The 19,810-nt window shown below is 39.6% G+C and overlaps 1 non-coding gene across 1 annotated transcript; it reads right to left on the bottom strand.

Moving 5' to 3' along the window:
- Positions 1 to 1,921: 1,921 nt before the first annotated feature.
- LOC129685050 (small nucleolar RNA SNORA48) lies at positions 1,922 to 2,066 on the bottom strand. The gene has a single exon (XR_008721434.1). It is a non-coding gene; the product is annotated as a small nucleolar RNA SNORA48 (small nucleolar RNA).
- Positions 2,067 to 19,810: the final 17,744 nt, after the last annotated feature.

The raw sequence follows: 19,810 nt of genomic DNA, 5'->3' as shown, positions 1-19,810 counted from the left end.
ATACAAAACATATATTGTCATGGACGCTCTAGTATGTCACAGTTTGTCCCATAGTATATCCTTTTGTCCACATATCTTCACTTGCAAATGTTCACTGAAATGAGTCATTGGTCTGGTTCAAGACCTCTGGCTTCTGTGACACCTTCAGTAATGGATCCTCACTGAGACTCCTCCTGGTAATCCTATCCACACCCATACCTCCAGAGCCAGCTCCACTGATCTGCCTGGTGAAAGTGCAGGGCCCACTCTACCAAGTGCTGCAGTCTGGAGGGGCTGGGATAGCTCTCCTGCTCTCATACCCTCAGGCTGACTAACCCGTGCCTTCACCATCAGGGCCAGGTCCAGTGTGTTGCCCAGGTGACAGCCCTGTGCAGGGCCTGCTTTCCCGAAGACTACAACCAGTGAGAGGACTGGGCTAGGTCTCCCACTCCCATGACCCCAGGTTCAGCTGTCCCAACTTCTGCAGGGGGCGAAGCAGAGGGAAGGATAGAACATCTCCCCTGTAGCCTTACCACTCCATGCCAGACAGTGGTGGGGCCATCTCTCCTTCACTCTGTCCACTGGGCTGGCTCACCTGCTCCTTCTTCACCAGAGGCAGCTCTACTGTGCTTCTTAGAAGAGGTGCAAGGCCTGCTCTCCAGAGTGCTGCAGCCAGCAAGAGGCAGGTCCAGCTCAGCTGCTCTTATGACCTCAGGGCCAGTTCCTTCAACTATTACAGGTGATGAGGAGCAAACCAACGAGTAGCAGGCTAGCTCTCCTTCATTATTTCCTCTGGGCTGGCTCCCCTACTCCCCCTTGACAAAGGCCAGCAACACTACTGTGCTGTCCAGGTGAAGTGCAGGGCCTGTTCTCCCAAGCGCTGCAGCCAGTGAAGGGCAGGTATAGCTCTCCTGTTCTTATGACCCTGGGACCCTGCTCTCCCAAATGCTGAAGGTGGTGAGGGGAAAGGGAGAAGGCATTACCCCATACCCACATCACCTCATGGCATATGAATGGTGGGTCTAGCTTTCTCACTCTCACCCTCAGGGTTGGCTCACCTGCACCCCTACCACTGGAGTCAGCTCTGCTATGCTGTCCAGGTGAGGTGAAGGGCCTTCTCTCCTGAGCGCTGCAGCTGGTGATGGACAAGGATAGCTCTCCTGCATTTGCTCATGACTGTGTGGGCAGCTTTCCTGACTGCTGGAGGTGGCAAGGGGCACACAGGGCTTGGGGGGGCATCACTTTCTATGTCCATGACACATCACAGCAGGCAAGTGACTGGGTCAGCTCTCCCACACTCATGCTCTCAGGGCCAGCTCACCCATTAACCCAGCCACCAGAGCCAGCTCCACTGTGCTGCCTGGGTGAGACACAGGGCCCATTCTCCTGAGTGATTCTCTTGGTTAGATATGGGGACAGGTCTTAAGAATGCTGTATCCACTGAGGGTCAGGGCCAGTTATGCACAGCCCCTGGTCATCCATGTGGTCCCCTATAGCTGCCCAGACCAAGGACATCTCCACGTTCTCTAGTAGTAATATGAGCCAAGGACATTGACACCAACTCCTGCCACTGAGTAGCCATGGCCTCAGACATGGCCTTCAGAGGCAGCTCAGTCTGGGACCTCACCATGGTTCCAGATGGCAGGGCTGGCCACTCACAACAGGCTATTCCTTTCCACCCTTGTGTCTCCAGTTCCATCTCTCTTCACAATACTCAAGCTGCTCTACTTCTCTTTCTTTCTTCTCTGACCACCACATATTGTGATGGTTCCTGGTGCCGGCTAGCCACACAGCTGGTTGGCTCCTGAGTGACATCCTGCATCTGTGCTGCATGGTTTGGTGGCAAGTGGGTGTTTATGGCCTGCTTGTGCCTTGCACTGAGGGGCAGGTTTCTGTCTGTCTTTCTCCTCCTGTGCTGCAATGCCTGGATTTCATTTGATGTTTATGAGTCCTAGGCATAAGACAGCTTCAGGCAACATGCTAGGCCTCAAGCTAGGATGAACAAAGGACTGCTATCTGCTCTGCCCTCGATTGATATAAGAACAATATCACCAACAAGTTGTCTCTTTACCCATTGCCAGGAGGCTAAGGGTCTTATTGTCACAACTTTAAGGAATTGAATTCTGCCAATAGTATGAATGAGTTTTGAAAAGGCCCCAAGGTCCACATGAAAATACATCTTGGGAACATCATGATTTTTAGCCTCATGAGATGTGGAGCAGGAAACCCTGCTATGCTGTACTCAGACTCCTTATCTGCAGACACTGTGTGGCAGTGAATTGTTTTAAACCTGTTTGTCTTTTGTTAGGCAGAAATAGAAAGCAATACGCCTTTTTTTTCTTTTTTGTCAAACCACAGTTTTAATTTCTACAAGCTTATCATTTAACAAAAATCAACTTCTATTTCAAATAAATATTTTCATGTGTTTCAGAGATCTAAGGACTATTTGAAGGCTTACATTGCAAACTCTTGCAAAAGGCCTGATTGTATACTACCCTTTTATTTATTTATTTTTATACAATTCTATTCTTGTTTTACAGATGTAATATATTTTCAAATGTTCACTTGGGTGTTCATTGGAATTTTATTTAAATCAAGTTGTAGCTTTCTGCTCTAAATTTACTATATCTTGTTTTGTGTGTGTATGTGTGTGTGTGTTGTGTGTGTGTGTGTGTGTGTGATTTCTTTTATGTTCCAGACTTTCCTTGTACTTGATGTTCATTTGTTTCTTGTCCATCTTTTTAAATAAGACTTCTGGGAAAGAACTGGGACTTAGATATAATTTTGTTTATTAATCTTTTAAAGGTGGGGTCCAATTATTAAACTCCCAAAAGCCTGAGGCATTAACACTCAGCTAGCTGCTTTAATTCTTTTTAAATACTCAGTTCAGATTCTGTAATACAGAAATCCTTTTGTTTCAAACTGACAAATATTTGGCTTCCATCTCATCTGCATGTAGGGGTGAAGGGTTGCTTCTCCTATATACAGATCTGAGAGTTAATCCTGTTGCTAGTCCACTTCTCTGCTATATCTTCTGTACTGTGTTCTTGTAAAGGTTTGAAGGGTATACATGGTGCCTCTTTTATTTTATATTTATTTATTTATGAATGAGTGTGTATATTGGGGGAGCAAGCGTATGCCACCGAACCCTTGTGGATGACAGAGGACAATTTTCAGGAGTCACTGTCCTCTCTTTTTAATATGTGGACTCTGCGAATCAAACAGCAAGAGCCTTTATCCACTGAGCCATCTTACCAGTCCAGAGCTACCTCTTGCATCTGCAGCCTTTCCATATAGAGACTATATAGGTCTGTTCCTGTATTCTGCTTTATCAGGTAGCAAAATGTTCCACACATTTTCTGATTTTAGAAAAGCCTTTAAATGTCTTAGGCTCTGAGGTTTACTCTCCTTTTCCCTTGGCTGTGATGGGTTTATTACCGTGCCATTGCTTTAATGAAGTCTCTGGAGGAGTGGGACTTAAATGTTTATGTCAGCCTACCATCTTGAACTGGAACATATAGAGTGGGATCATTATGGTTCCTGTCACATGGGGTTTTTTTGTTTTTGAAGATTAAATGATACTTATGCATAAAGCATCTAGCAAAATACCAAGCAACACTTTATTTATAAATATTAGTTATTATTATTTTTGTTATTTCTGTGATTTGTGATTTAGGAATAGAATTTTGGGCACAATCTTACTTTTAAATATTTAATACAGTATTTTAATAAAATTTCTGAGAATTTCATATATTTATGCAATATATTTCAATCATATTCTCACACACATACTTTTCCTTCTAACTCCTTGAAGACCTACCCACCATCTTCTACCCTTCCTACATTTTTCCTCCTTTTGCTTTTTCTTTTTTTTTACTTTTTATTTTTATATTATTTACAGGTTATTCACATTTTATCCCAGCTGTAGTCTCCTCCTTCATTCCTTTCCAATCCACTCTCCCTCCCTCATCTCCTCCCATGCCCCTCTCCAAGTCCACTGATAAGGGAGGTCCTCCTTTCCTTCCATCTGACCCTAGCCTATCAGGTCTCATCAGGACTGGCTGCAGTGTCTTCCTCTGTGGACTGCTAAGGCTGCTCCCTCCTCAGGGGGAGGTGATCAAAGAGCCAGCCACTGAGTTGATGTCAGAGACAGTCCCTGTTCCCATTACTAGGGAACCCACTTGGAGACCGAGCTGCCATGGGCTACATCTGTGCAGGGGTTCTAGGTTATCTCTGTGCATGGTCCTTGGTTAGAGTATCAGTCTTGAGTCCAACATGTGCTGCCATATACTTATTCATGGATTCGTAGGGCCATCCACTGGAGTGTGGCCAACCTACTAGGGCATATATGACTGAAGAAAAAAGTCTCTTCCTCCACCAGTAGCCATCAATTGCCAATAGCTTTCCTGCTAGGGTTGGGGGAGACTCTTTTCATAATGTCCCTGAAAAGCATGCCAGGCAGGTTACCACTGTGGCTGATAATCAAGTCAAACTTGGTTTGAGTTTTAGTGTTTTTGCTTCCTGAAATGATGGAAAGCTATGAAAATGGGTGTTAGGAGAAGGTGCTGTCCCAGAAGGCAAGAATTGGAATGGAAGCAGTTAAAATCTCAAATTTCCCTTGCAGCTAACGGGAGCCAGCTGTGCTGACGGATGGAAGATGGTCATCATCTGCCACTGTTACTGCTGCTGTTGCTGCTACTGCAGGATGAAACAGAGGCCAGAATCAAGGCAAAGATGATGATAGCAAAGTGTTCAAAATTGCCAATGACCCCAGGAAGCTATAGAGATTAGAGAGTCAAACCAGAAGTTAAATAGACAGAGATCAGATATTTTTTTTGGCGGGGGGGGGGGGAGTTGAAAGTCTCTCTAGAAGCTCATTCTCATCGCTGTTCATCAGGATCCCTCATTTCCTCTTGTGTGACTGTGAGCAGGGCATTTGATGTTCATGTCTTACTTGACAGAAGTCTGTACGATCAGCCACTTACATACTCTCTTCTCCTCCAGGAGAGCCAGCTACTGGAGGATGGGACTAATTACAAATGTATTAGAAGCAGGTAGCTTCCTATATTTCATAAAATCTTTAATAGATCTGCCAAATCATACTCTTGTCCGGTGGGACCTTTCTAGCTAGTCTAGTAGACTGCCTAAAAGCACACAATTACCTGTAGGTTGGTGTTATTTTACTAGGGGGAGAGTGCCTAGCCTGATCTCAAACTCTTGGATTCAAGTGGTCTTCCAATCCCACCTTCCTCCTATAACTGTAGGCATTGCAACGATGCCCACTCATTTTTGTGTCTTCAGAATTAAAATGGTGTTTAGTATCAGGTCTTAAGTGTATTATAACCAGAAAAGATTAGGTCTAATTTTTTTAATTCAATCAATAAAGCTGTTTAGCCACCTTCCCCAAAGAGATGGAAGGGACGAAAAGCAGAGGAACCTATACCTGGCCTGTAAGGGCTGGGATGGTGGTGGGTAGAAGGAGAGACAGAGAGACAGAGACAGATCAGGAGAAATCTCAATCTGTACATGAAACTCGTATGATTTTTGAAGGCTCTCTCTTTCCTTTTATTTATCTTGTCACCCAGAAAGAGAACACCCAGAAAGAAATTTATATCTATTTTAAACCTTGGGAGGTCCCTTTCCTTCCAACACCTTTCCAGCAATACACAGTACAGCCAAGAGTGGTCCCAAACTTGACTTTGGGGCTATGAGTCTACTCACTAGCCACTGTATTTTTCCAGCACAACCATTTTCTCTGTCCCAGTCTCTATTCATGAGCACACTTATCCTTGTACTACCAAACTCTGCAGGATTGTTGAGAGCATTGATGGGATGGGCAGTCATGGAAGTCCAAATCATTTAGAGTCCATTAAGTATAAGATGCTTTTGTGTATTAGATATAATAAGGGTATGATAGCTGGCCTCAATTCAAAACAAGAAAATAAGAAGCAGAAAGCCATTTTTATTTCCTGAAATAAGGTTTCACTGTGCAGTCCAGGCTGGCTTTAAACTCTTCTCTTGCTACTTCTGTCTCAAGAGCTCAGTTTATAGGCATATTACACCAAGCCTGATTAAATTTTTGTTTGAAATAAAAATTTTCCTTATTATGAAAGCAATCTAATTATTGGGGATATACAGAAGTAACCAAAAAACAAAACAAAAACAAACCAAAAAACAAAAACAAAACCAAAACCCCTGACTTATGTCACATTTAATCGCATACAAACACAGGTAGCTTGAGTGAATAGGATTTCGGTCTATTTCCTTCCAGTCTCTTTTCCTCTATAAGGGCAAGGAGTGTGCCTGTTTGGTATACTTTATTTCCAGAATCTGTCACTATGCCAAACACAGATTGTCCATAAATATTTTTAATAAATTGGTATAGATATCCAAACATGCAGCTTTGTATCCTACTTTATCGGCTTCATCTTGAGAATATTTTTAATATTAACATTCTTTCAAAACATCTTTTTAAATGTTTCCCCTGAATTTCATCAGATCATTGCATTGGTACTCTACTAGAAGACATTCAGATTGTTTCCGACCTTCCAATTACAATCAATCTAAGCTGAGATAAATATCCCCATAGTTCTTATTGTGTCCATTGTTGTTTGTTTTCTTTGGATAAATTTCTAGCAATGGGATTCTTGGATAATCATAGTTGAAAGCTGCTAATACATACATTATTTTCTCCTCCACAAAAGTTGTACCAATTTACTTACCCACCAGCAATATAGACATTTTCCTTTGAAATGGGCCTGCTTTTGATTTTGACTTTTTCACATCTACCTATATTTTTTCTTTGTGACTCCTTCCATTGCATTTATACTCAGGAAGTCCTCAGGGAAGAGTCTTCAAGATGATAAAAGGTCAATTTGTATGCAGTTTTTGCTTTTGCAATGCAATGTATTCATGAAGGCTTTATCGTAAAATGGTCTACATACTGGGAAACAGACCAAGCTCATGCATATCCATGGCTGTACTCATCTATTCCAATGTGATCAGTTTCATCATCAGAAACAAACCAATGTGTGAATTAAGGCTGAAGTATAAGTGTTCAGAGAGCAGAGTTTCAGAGCGTGTGGTAAAGACAAGCACTTGCCTTTAAATGGTTCTTATGCCTTGGGTTTTAGATAATTTTTAGGTCACATAAACTCTTCTAAAATCCCCTTTCCAAAGAGAAGAACCCTACTGTATAAGCCTGTTCGACCAGCAGGTGGAAATGGGGGCTAAGGAAGGCCTAAAATCAGCCACGTTTACATGTGTGGCATGATTAACACTTTAGACTATTCTGCCCTTGATTCTGACAACAGCCCCTGGATGAAAATCTTGTGTGATTTTTGAGGCTGCTTAGATGACAGGGTTTTGGAATGAATAAAATTCAGGAAAGCCTTCAGTGGAAAGGTAGGAAAATATATTTGCTCAGTGTTGTCAGAAAAAGCTACCCATTATTGGTGCCTTCTAGGGTACAGAAGAGAGATTCTAAAAAATTTAAGTTTGGTCGTTAATCATGTCTGCAACATGCAGCAGATTGACAGGCAAAGCACATAGTGTACAATAATGTATATGCAGAATGATTGAATGAGATAACAGTTGCTCTGTTAGTCAGAGCATATGGGTATTAGCCAGCCTCTGGTATTTTCTGTAGCTGGCTTTCACCTTTATCTCCTAACCTTCTCTATCCTATTTTTACCTTCTTCCCAGGTCCACAGATAGGATGTTCTCCAACTATACCCTTGACTGGGAGGATGAGCTCTAAGGCCATGTGGATTTGGACTTGTTCTCCACCTACTTGGTGTGTGTGGTATTGGACAAGTTATTTGTCATTTTGGAACCTCAGCTTTTCTATATGTAAAACGAAACTAATAAAGTTTACCTCTTTGGGCTGTTGTGAGCTGTAAATAAAATAATGTATGCAAATTAGCATTGTAATTGACATGAAATAAACACTGTGTGGTTGGTAGCTATATTGGTTTCCCTGTGGCTTCAGTAATAAATTGCCACAAGTTTAGTGGCTTAAAATAACAGACATTTATTCTTTCATACCTATTTCTGGAGGCCAGAAATCCAAAATCAGTTTCAGTGGGCTGAAATCAAAGTGTTAGCAGGACTTTACTCCCTCTGGGAATTCCAGAGAAGAATCTATTCCTTGAGTATTCCAGCTTATGATGGCTGCCAGAGTTTGTCGTTATATCACCAATCTGTGCCTCTGTGGTAATTTTGGTTTTTCTTTTCTATACGTGCCTAATTTTCTTTTGGTTTGTCTTATAAAGATACACAGATTGTATCTGGGATTTGCCCAAATGATCCAGGATGATCGATAGTATATGGCTTAGAACTTCCTATGCTGCACTGACAGTTCTGAGCCACAGTCCTATCTGTGAATTTTTTTTTTCTCTTGCTTAGCAAGTGCCCTGTTCAGCAGGAAGCATTCCTTGCTCATCTAGTCTCACTATCAGCTAGACTACTTACACCCAACCTGGTACTCAGTCTGTGAAATTATTCGAGCAAGGCAATCACATCTTTTTATGAAATTCTAAGAGCTATCTTACCCATCTTAGTCAGGATTTCTATTGCTATACTTAAACACCATGTTTATAAACAATATTTGGGAGGAAAGTTTTTATTTTATTTTACAACTCTCAGGCCATATTCCATTGCTTAGGGAACTCAGGGCAGGAACCTGGAAGCAAGAATTAAACCAGAAACCGTGGAAGAGTGATGCTTACTGGCTTTCTCTCTACCTTGTTCATCCCTCAGTGACTTGGACCCTCAATCACTAATCAAGAAAATATCCTTACAGGAGTGCCTACAGGCCAACCCAATGGAGGCATTTTCTCACTGAAGAGTCTCTCATCCCAGATATGTCTAGATTTGTGCCAAGGTGACAAAAAACAACCAATACACTACCCTCCTACTGCTACAAAGCCTGCCTCCCAAGTCTCTTCAGGCTTACTCCAAGTAAGCCTATTGTTTCCAAGTACAATAACTCTTGTGTTGCTCTTTGTGTCATGTAGTGTATTATCCCTCCTTCTGGCTATGAATGTCTCTCATAAACTATTGTTGTCCTTTTCAAACATGAAGTGTCATGTGTCATTTTGGTTGCAATGATTGTTTTCAATTTGATACATCTGGGAAGAGGAAACCTCAGTTGGAGGAATTGTCTCTATCAGATTGGCCTATGGGCATGTTGGTGGGAGCATTTTCTTAATTAATGATTGATATAGGAAGGCTTATCAATGAGGGTAGTATGTCTTGAGGAGGTGGACCTGGGGCTGTATAAGAAAAGTATGAGCAAGCCAGTGGGAGCAAGCCAGTAAGCAGTTTTCTTTCCTGATTCCTGCTTCAAGATCTTGTCTTATGCTTTTTGCCTTGGTTTCCCCTTGATAATGGACTATAACTTATAAGCTGAAGTAAAACTTTGCCTCCCCTAAGTTGCTTTTAATAGTGGTGTTTATCACAGCAACAGAGACCAAAATAGGACAATCATGTATTTGGTCATTCCCAAAAACCAAGGGGGAATTTTCCCCTTACTAACAGGATTAAACCTAAGGGGAATTCCCCCCTCCTCCTTACTAACAGGATTAACAGGAAGCTGACAAAACACTTCCCATTTGACGAACCTTTCTGTAATGCTATATGTACAAGACCCACTCCCTTTATTATAGGTAGTATCCATAGAGACACCAGATTAGGATGCAGATACACTGGGGACATTTTTACCTAACCAGTATCTCTTATTTTTCAAAGGAAGTTCATGTACCTCTTGGTATTTCAAAGTACTTATTCCTTAATGCAGCATATATTAATACTGATATCTGAGTTCTGTTAAGGAATACTAACTTAATTCTTTTTATTTTCTAAGGAAATGAGGTTACAGTGAAAGAAAAATTTAAGTTTGGTTTTGGACTTTGCTTTGTGGTTAGCATATTTTTCTTTGCTTAACAGTCTTTCACTCCAACATCTCTCCCATACTTATTTCCAGGGCTGTGGAATAGCTAGCTGGTTTTCCCTTGTCTCATATCTAGAAATTTTACTTGGGTACATGGCTTCCCTGAAAAAAAATCTTTCCTAGCTTCCTTTCGAGCTGGAAGTGGTTACAAGGTATAAGCCAATGAAATGGAAAGTTCAGGCCAGTGGGATGTAAACTTAAGTGGTATGGGTCAGCTTCTCAACAACTTCCTTAAGAAATCTGTCCATGTACCTTGTCTCCTCCCTGAAAGTTCCTATGCCCTATTGTGTAGAATATAGACTTGATAAATAACACACCAGACTACTACCTTGGACCACAAGGAGAAACTAAATACCATAGGAATTACAGGACTTTGTGTTTGAAGCAGCCTCGATCCCTGAATACCAGAGGACAGAAACACCACAAGCTGAACATTTACATTAGAGGAAATAATATGTGTTGTTCAATCCATGCTTATTTTGGTTGTTTGGTCCATACAAGTTGAGCCAATTCCTAACTAAGATAGATTATGGCTCTCCCCTGCCTACCCTTTCTTCTCTTCTCCATGAATCATGGTTTGAAGGTGAAATGACCCCCTCAGGCTCAAATGTTTGACATTTAGCTGTCAGCTGTTGATGCTGTTTTGGGAATGTTGTGGGAAAAAGGAGGATGGGGTCTTAATATTTTAGGACACACTCCACTTTCTGTCCTTTCATGGCATCCTGATCCATTGAGATGTGGGCAAGCAGCCTTGTGCTCCTTTATCATGCCATCCCTGGCTCGATGGACTGACTGTACCTTCTGACCGTGAGCCAAAGCCAACCCTTCCTCTATTTGGACTTTGTTCATAGTAATGAGAAAAAAAAAAGTGACAAACACACATTTCCCTCTCATCTACTGGTGGTTAATTTTGTTTATAAAAAGGAACATTGTCTTCAAATATAGTAAACTTTGCTCATTATCAAGTATAATTTCACAGTTTTTTTAATACATAAAAACCTATTTTTCGATAAAACCTACAAAAATTGGGAAAAGAAAAGATTAGAATTGAAAAGAGTGTTGCTTTGTTTTCTTGTCCTGCAAGCTTGTATGAAGAAGAGCTATGCTCTGAATCTCTTTCCTTCATCCTGGCAAGACATAGAAGATTCATTTTATGGAGAAACTGAATCAGGAAGATTTTAGATTGGGGAATACCACACACAGAGGAAGAGACCATAAACTATTCAATTAAAGTAACTGAGTCTTCAGTGTTGAAACCTCAGTAACTATTGTTATTTTTCAGTTTTCAAAATGCTAGCAGCTTTCTGTATAGTTGTCAGTCAAGGGACTGGAAGATTGCTCTCTGAAGAAACTGAATAGCCCAGAGAAGAGAGATACAGAAAAAGGATGTTCTTACTTTCATAGAAGCGCAGGACCACAAATATGTTCATTGCCTGCTAGAACCATAGAAAGTGATATCAAGGGTCAATGGGAGGCATTCTATGACTTTTATCATTAAAAATGTTCACTGTCAGGTATAAATGTATATGGACATGTGATGATGAAATAGTAATGCAGATATTTATTTAGTGCATGGTAATTGAAAGCATTAAGGAGCTTTTAGAATTAGGTGTGCTTTTTTTTAATTTAAGTAATTTGAACAGATCTTTACTTCTCATAGTATAGTATAATTTACAATACAAAGTAAACTCCCTTTCTATGCCTTGGCATGAAAATTGTCACAGTCCTTTCCAAGCCCAGATCAGCTTCTAGCATTTCATCTTTTGTAATTTCAATCTTGCGAAATATTGGATGGTTTCATTAACATGAATTTTTCCCAGCATCACTTCTGCTGGAGGTGTCTTCATTCTTTTTGTCACAACCAGTTCCCTCATTTATGTTGATAAGTTCATCTTCAATACATTGTCCTGGCTACCATTCTTGAATCTTTCTTTTATGGTCATTTGATGGTCCATTATCTATTTTTCATGTAAGTTATGGATGGAATTTCCTCTTTAAATAGTTGATGACCGACTATAAACATCCCCCTTAAGTAATCCTTGAAGTCTAGGTGCAAATTTTACAGCAGTAGCTTTACCTGTGTGAGTAGCTACACTGTACAGAGCAGCATTAATCATATGATACAGACTTCTAAAATGATTAAAACAGTCTTTACTGGAAATAACTTCACTGCTTTGACCTGAACAGTAGCCAAAATGATTGGAATATTTTTATTATAGACTTCATTTCAAACTAGTGGCAAACACTTCATTTCGACCACAAAAAAAGCTTTCTGTCTCCAGCACAATTTAAACTAAGAGATGCCTATGCAAGTGTATCTCCTTTTGGTAGCATTCATTGAACTTTTCAAAATTATTCACACCACAGCTTCATGCAGGCCTCATGTATCTTAGCTTTGCTGTTGCCATTTTCAAATTATGTCCAATTTTACTTCAAGCATTTTTACTTTCTAATTCTTTGCATACTTTTATCTTTGTTAGCCAATTCTCTCTTTGGATTACCCATTTAAAAATTATCATGAGGATTTATCACTGGGAGACAAGCAAGAAACATTAGAGCAGTACTTTGTGGTCTATGAGTCAAATGAATAACAGAAGCACAGTAACCGCTCACCAACAGATTTTGAAAATGGTGATATGGTCTCCATGCACACCTGTCATTTATAATACATAATGATTAATGAGTTGATGAGGTAGCAGCAACATTTTCACTTAACACAATTACTCTCAGTTAAAATACTAAGATAACTGAAATCTGAACTGTGTTGCTGGGAGACTGGTGGTAAATGAAATCTTTGCACAATGAAGATTGCTTCTGTTGATGATTGCCATTCATCCAATGAAACATCTGGCTTTTTGCCCAATTGCCTGCAGTGAAGCATGCCACTTAATAATCCTTAAAAGACCTTCTATTAAAAATTTAAATAGAAACCTGGCATGGTGGAACATTTCTACAATACAAGCACTTAAGAAGCAGAGGCAGAAGGATCGTGAGTTCAAAGTTATTCCAGGCTACATAGTCTCAAAAAATTAAAAGTGTAAATGAAAACAGGCTCACTATCACTAGAAGAAAGCCTTAAACTTGAAAGCAAGAAACCACACAGAGATACAAGAACACACACACAAATACAAAGAGAAAAAAATACACTTGAAGCAAACAGATCGTGCAGAGCACAAAGTATAAACCCTAGATAATTAAGATCCTTAGAGAGATAGCATATTTTATCCAAGGAACAGAAATAGGACTTTTAAAAAGAAATAGAAGACAGGAGATAGCTATTAGAAATTTAAAATACTAGAAACTGGTTAAAAAGCATTATAGGTAGTTTTGTAACATAAAAAGACTCTTACTACAGAAACTAAAGTAAAGATGGTAATTGAAAATTGGAGAGAAAAGAAACAAAAAGAGAGAATCAATAGAGAAGGCCAATTTAATCAATAAACTTATAAGAACTGAGAAGAGAGAAAATGAGTAGTAGATTTAAAAATAGTGTCAAGTTCCCAGAAATGAAGGACATGCGTATCTAGATTGTAACTTCCAGCAACTGCCCAGTTCTGTTAATGAAAAAAGTCTCACCAATGGCAAATTATCAGGACAACTTAGAACACTGTAGATGACAAAAACATATTAAAAGCTTTCAGAAAGGAAAATCAGGTCACAGACAAAGGTTTAGACAACCAAAAGGACAATTTTCAACAGATATGTTAGACTTTAGAAAACAAGGGAATACATTTTCAAAATTCTGAGGTGAAATTATTTTTATTTATGTTTATTCATTTTTTTTTGTTAGTTTTTGTTTTTGTTTTTAAGACAGGGTCCTGCTATGTAGCTGAAGCCAGCTTGAACTCCTGGTCTTCCTGCCCTATTTCCCCAAGTGCTGAGATTACAGGCTTATGCTATCATAATGTAGATGGAAAAATTACTTTTAAATAATAAATTTATATTTAGTAAAAGTGTTAATCAAGATTTAGAAATAAATGTTTTCTTTTTTTAAAAACTGATTTATTTATTCATTTTACATTCTTATTGCAGACCCTTCCCTCCACTCCACCCAGTTCTACCCTGCCACCCTCTTCCTCCTTTCCCTCTCTCCTTCTGGGGGGGGGGTGCTCCCCTATTCTGAGGAATAAATGTATTCTGATATGCAGATTTTAAGAAGCCACTGGTGGAGATGCTCCAAAAGACATGGATAGTTTGGACCCAGGACAATAGGAGATGTCTTGTAAGAAGAGATATCAGGACGCAGTAATATTGATAGCAGTAATATTGGTTATCCTAGTGGGTAATTATCCAAGAATGGAGAAAGAATATGGAGGCCTGCAGACAGTTGTCATTGTTCAGATAATGCAATAAGTAACATTCCCAAAGTCTTTGGATAAAATAAACAGTAACGGCAGTGGGTTATTTTCTTTTTCCTGTGTTGGTACTGAGCACATACTAGGCAAATGCTCTACCACTAATCTCTATTCCCAGTCCTAGTTTTACTTTTTGTTTTGCGGCAAGGGCTCATTATATACTTCAGACGGTACTGATACTAATAGTGATCCTGCTGTCCCAAACTTCCAAATCGTTGGAATTATGGATCTGTGCTATTAGGCATGGATGATGAAGGGGGCTTAAGAAATATTGGTTACGGATATGTTGGAAATCAAGAAAAATGTTTTTACAAAGGATAGCTGCTCTAGGGATACTGACTGCCATAAAAATGTAAGCGTGGAACGGAAGCTCAGGAGGTCTCAAGTACTACACAAAGAACTACAGGTAAATAAGGAATGATAAGAGTGGGAGAAACAGTCTTCCCCAGACAAGAGAAAGTCAATTGGTTATCCAATACAAAATGATCAGCCCTGAAAACATGCACACTAATAACATTATATGGATTGGTCAGCTTGTATTTAGAAACACACACACACACTCACACACACACTTGAGAGGAAAATCAATTAATGAAAAAAGAGGTTATGAAATCCATGGTAGTGTTTGGAGGGAGGAAAGAAAAAGGAGAAATGATGTAGTTATATTATAATATAAAAAATTAATTTTTTACAAATGTGAACTATCATAGAACTACAATTATTGCAACAATGGAGGATAAGAGGTGAGTCTCCTGACATAATCTGATTGGCCTGCTCGTTGATCACTTCCCCCTGAGGGGGGAGCAGCCTTACCAGGCCACAGTAGAGGACAATGCAGCCACTTTTGATGAGAACTGATAGACTAAGATCAGAAAGAAGAGGAGAACCTCCCCTATCAGTGGACTTGGGGAGTGGCATGCATGCAGAAAGGGGAGGGAGGGTGGGATCGGGAGGGGAGGAGAGAGGGGCTTATGGGGGGATACAAAATGAATAAAGTGTAATTAATAAAAAATTAAAAAAAATAAAAATAAAAAAATTTAAAAAAGACTAGAGATTAAAAACAGAAAAAAAAAGAGATGAGTCTCTGTGTGTGAATGTTGGCATTACAGTTTTGACAATGTGGCGAACTGTTGTAATGCTCTATATTACAACTGTTCTTTTTTATTTGACCTTTCAGACAGCAAACCCTTCAAGCCCTTTCTTAAGAAAATTAAACAAAAAGCAAAAATAAAATGAACCAATACCCAAGCCAAATCTCTCCAACTTATCAATACTTTAGCTGATTGTCCTACCTCTCTCCTACTCCTTATTAGAATCATATGTTTTGAAAGAATAAAATGATTTATATTTATTCCTGTATTTTCCCTGACAAAAGCTACACAGAGAAACCCTGTCTCTGAAAAAAAAAACATAAAAATAAAAACACTCATTACTTTCTGATGATATATCTGGTCATCTAGAAAATTCAAAATAACACAGAGATTACTTCTGAAAATTAATAGGTTTATCAACAAGGTCTATACATATCTGTTGTATATACATGTGCTAAAAACTTAGAAAATTCTATTGTAAAACTATCACTATTCTGGGTTAGATTTTGAGACAAGAAGACATGAATGGAAATTTAGCAAAATCCAAATAAAGACAGGAGTTTATTAACATTATTGTAATACCTGTTTTTGAATATTGACAAGAGTTCCATGGAAACATAAAAATCCATTAAACTGTAAAACCAAGAAAATCAACATGAATTTTCTTTTTTTAATTTTTATTTTTTTATATTAATTACAGTTTATTTACTTTGTATCTCAGCTGTAGCCCCCTCCCTCATTCCCTTCCAATCCCACCCTCCCTCCCACATCTCCACCCTGCCCCTCTCTAAGTCCACTGATAGGGGAGGTCTTCCTCCCCTTCCATCTGACCCTAGCTTATCAGGTCTCATCAGGATTGGCCAAAATGTCCTCCTCTGTGGCCTGGTAAGGCTGCTCCTCTCTTGGAGAGTTGGAGTGGGGGAGGCAAAGAGCCAGTCATTGAGTTTACTTCAGAGACAGTTCCTGTTCCCCTTACTAAGAAACCCACTTGGATGTTTAGCTGACATGGGCTACGTCTGTGCAGGGATTCTAGGTTGTATCCATTCATGGTCCTTGGTTGGAGAATCAGTCTCAGAAAAGACCTCTGTGCTCAGATATATTTGGTCCTTGTGGCGCTCCTGTCCTCTCCATGTCTTACTAACTCCCCCTTCTTTCATATGATTCCCTGTACTCTGTCCCAAGGTTTGGTTATGAGTCTCAGCATCTGCTTTGATACACTGCTAGGTAGAGTCTTTCAAAGGCCCTCTATGGTAGGCTTCTGTCCTGTTACTTGTTTGTTCCTACTTCCAATGTTCATCCCATTTGTCTTTCTAAGTGAGGGTTGATCCTCTTACCCCGGGAACTCCTTCTTGTTTATCTTCTTTAGGTGTACAGATTTTAGTATGTTTATTCTTTCTTATAGGTCTAGTATCCACTTATAACTGAGTATGTACCATGTGTGTCTTTCTGCTTCTGGGATACTGCACTAACGACGATCTTTTCTAGATCCCACCATTTGTCTGCAAAGTACATGATTTCCTTGTTTTTAATTGCTGAGTAGTATTCCATTGTGTAAATGTAACACAGTTTCTGTATCCATTCCTATGTTGAGGGACATCGGGGTTATTTCCAGGTTCTGGCTATTATGAATAAAGTTGCTATGAACATGGTTGAACAAATGTCCTTGTTGTGTACTTGAGCATATTTTGGATATATGCCTAGGAGTGGTATAGCTGGATCTTGAGGAAGCACTATTCCTAATTGTCTGAGAAAGTGCCAGGTTGATTTCCAAAGTGGTTATACAAGTTTACATTCCCACCAGCAATGGAGGAGAGTTCCCCTTTCTCCACAACCTCTCCAGCATGTGTTGTCCCTTGAGTTTTTGATCTTAGTCATTCTGATGGATGTAAGGTGAAATCTCAGGGTTTTTTTTATTTGCATCTCCCTGATGACTAAGGACATTGAGCATTTCTTTAAGTGTTTCTCTGCCATTCTATATTCCTCTACAGAGAATTCTCTGTTTAGTTTTGTACCCCTTTTTTAAATTGGATTACTTGATTTGTTGCTTTTTAACCTCTTTAGTTTTTTATATATTCTGGATATTAGCTCTCTGTCAAATAAAGTGTTGGTGAAAATCCTTTCCCAATCTGTAGGCTGTCGCTTTGTTCTGATGACAATGTCCTTTGCTTTTCAAAAGCTTTTTAGTTTCATGAGGTCCCATTTATTTATTTTTGATCTCTTAAGCCCTCATGGAGGTGCTGGGAATTGAAGAATTTTCTTCTAAAGAAAGAACTTTTCAAAAACTAAGAAGCTGTATTTCAACTATATGTCTTTAGTGGGATCTACACTAAGAGAAAAATAATTAAAAATAAATCAACATCTGATGGCCAACTGATGGGCAGAGTGAATGGAATTCTATGTAAGAAGTGGGAAATAGTAAGAGCTGGAGGGGACGGGAACTCCACAAGGAGAGCAACAGAACAAGATAATTTGAACACAGGGAACTTCCCAGAGACTCATACTCCAACCAAGGACTATTCGTGGAGATGACCTGGAACCCCTGCACAGGTGTAGCCCATGGCAGTTCAGTGTCCAAGTGGGTTACATAGTAATGGGAAGAGGGACTGCCTCTGACATAATCTGATTGGTCTGCTCGTTGATCACTTCCCCCTGAGGGGGGAGCAGCCTTACCAGGCCACAGTAGAGGACAATGCAGCCACTTTTGATGAGAACTGATAGACTAAGATCAGAAAGAAGAGGAGAACCTCCCTTATCAGTGGACTTGGGGAGTGGCATGCATGCAGAAAGGGGAGGGAAGGTGGGATTGGGAGGGGAGGAGGGAGGGGCTTATGGTGGGATACAAAATGAATAAAGTGTAATTAATAAAAAATTAAAAAAAGAATCATTAAAAAAATAAATAAATCAACAACTACTTGGTTTAATTTTCAATGTATCAGCAAAAAATCGTCTTCATTTTCTACCTGGCCCTGAAGTATATTTATTTAGGTAATCTTGCAAAAATATATAGCAGTCAGAACAAAAGCGTAATGAAAAATAACATCAAACAGTGCTTCTGTTGGTAGAGTCCTCACTCACAATTCAGGAAGCCCTGAGTTCCATGACAGCAAGAAATGAAAGAATAAAACTAGGTGTAGTGGTATGTACCTATAAGCCCAGGTTTGTCTTTTAGGAGACAGGGGCAAGAGGATCAGAAGTTCCAGACCATTCTCTGCTACATAGGAAATTTGAGGCCAGCCTGGGATGCATGAGACCCTGTTTCTAAAAAAAAAAAAAAAAAAGTAACAACTGTATTTGTTATTTTTCTATTGTTGATTAAAAAAATGATCAAGGTAACTCATGAATAAAATCATTTAATGGGTTTACAGTTTCTGAAGATGAATAGTCCATCATGGCAGGGCAAAATGGTAGCAAGAAGTAGGCATGCTGGTTGGAGCAACAGCTGAGAGCTCATATCTTAAATTCTCAAACAGAAAGCAAAGAGGCAGACTATAAAAGCCCAAGTCTTTTGAAACCTCCAAGTCCACTCCCTAGTGACATACCTCCTTTATCTAACAAGACTTCATTTCCTAATCCTCCCCAAACTGCCAACAACTAGGGACTAAGCATTCTAAAGTTAGAGACTTACAAGGAACATTTCATTCAAAACATCACCACGACAACATTTAAGAAGATATTTGAGACTTATAGCCAAACTCTAGGTTGACTGCAGGGAATCTTATGAAAGAAGTGGGAAACAGTAAGATCTGAAGAGGACAGGAGCTCCGCAAGGAGAGCAACAGAACCAAAAAACCTGGGCACAGGGGTCTTTTCTGAGACTCATACTCCAACCAAGGACTATTAGTGGAGATAACCTAGAGCCCCTGCACAGATGTAGCCCATGGCAGTTCAGTGTCCAAGTGGGTTACATAGTAATGGAAAGAGGGACTGCCTCTGACATAATCTGATTGGCCTGCTCTTTAATTACCTGCCCCTGAGGGGGTAGCAGCCTTACCAGGCCACAGAGGAAGACAATGCAGCCACTCCTGATAAGATCTAATAGACTAAGATCAGAAGGAAGGAGAGGAGGACCTCCCCTATCAGTGGATGTGGGTAGAAGTATGGATGGAGAAGGGGGAGGGAGGATGGGATTGGGAAGGGAGGTGGGAGGGAGCTACAGGGGGGATACAAAGTGAATAAAGTATAATTAATGAAAATAAAAATTTAAATTATAGAAGAAGATATTTTATATAACAATGAATTTAAATAAAATGAAACTTGACACAAAATCTTAAACAATACAGAATGTGGTCTCATGGCCTTTTATTACAAAGGGGTAATTGTGAGAAAAGCAATTCCCATTACACAATTCATTCTTTTTAATGTGAAACCATTGTATCCTCTGTTATTCCTTTTTATCTTTTTAAAATACATTATTCATTTATTCCTGAATCTGA

The sequence above is a fragment of the Psammomys obesus genome, unplaced genomic scaffold, assembly GCF_907164565.1.
Source record: "Psammomys obesus unplaced genomic scaffold, mPsaObe1.curated_primary_1811, whole genome shotgun sequence".
NCBI classification, from domain to species: domain Eukaryota; kingdom Metazoa; phylum Chordata; class Mammalia; order Rodentia; family Muridae; genus Psammomys; species Psammomys obesus.
Note: the sequence above shows the minus strand (reverse complement) of the source record. Positions and strands in the feature narration are given on the sequence as shown.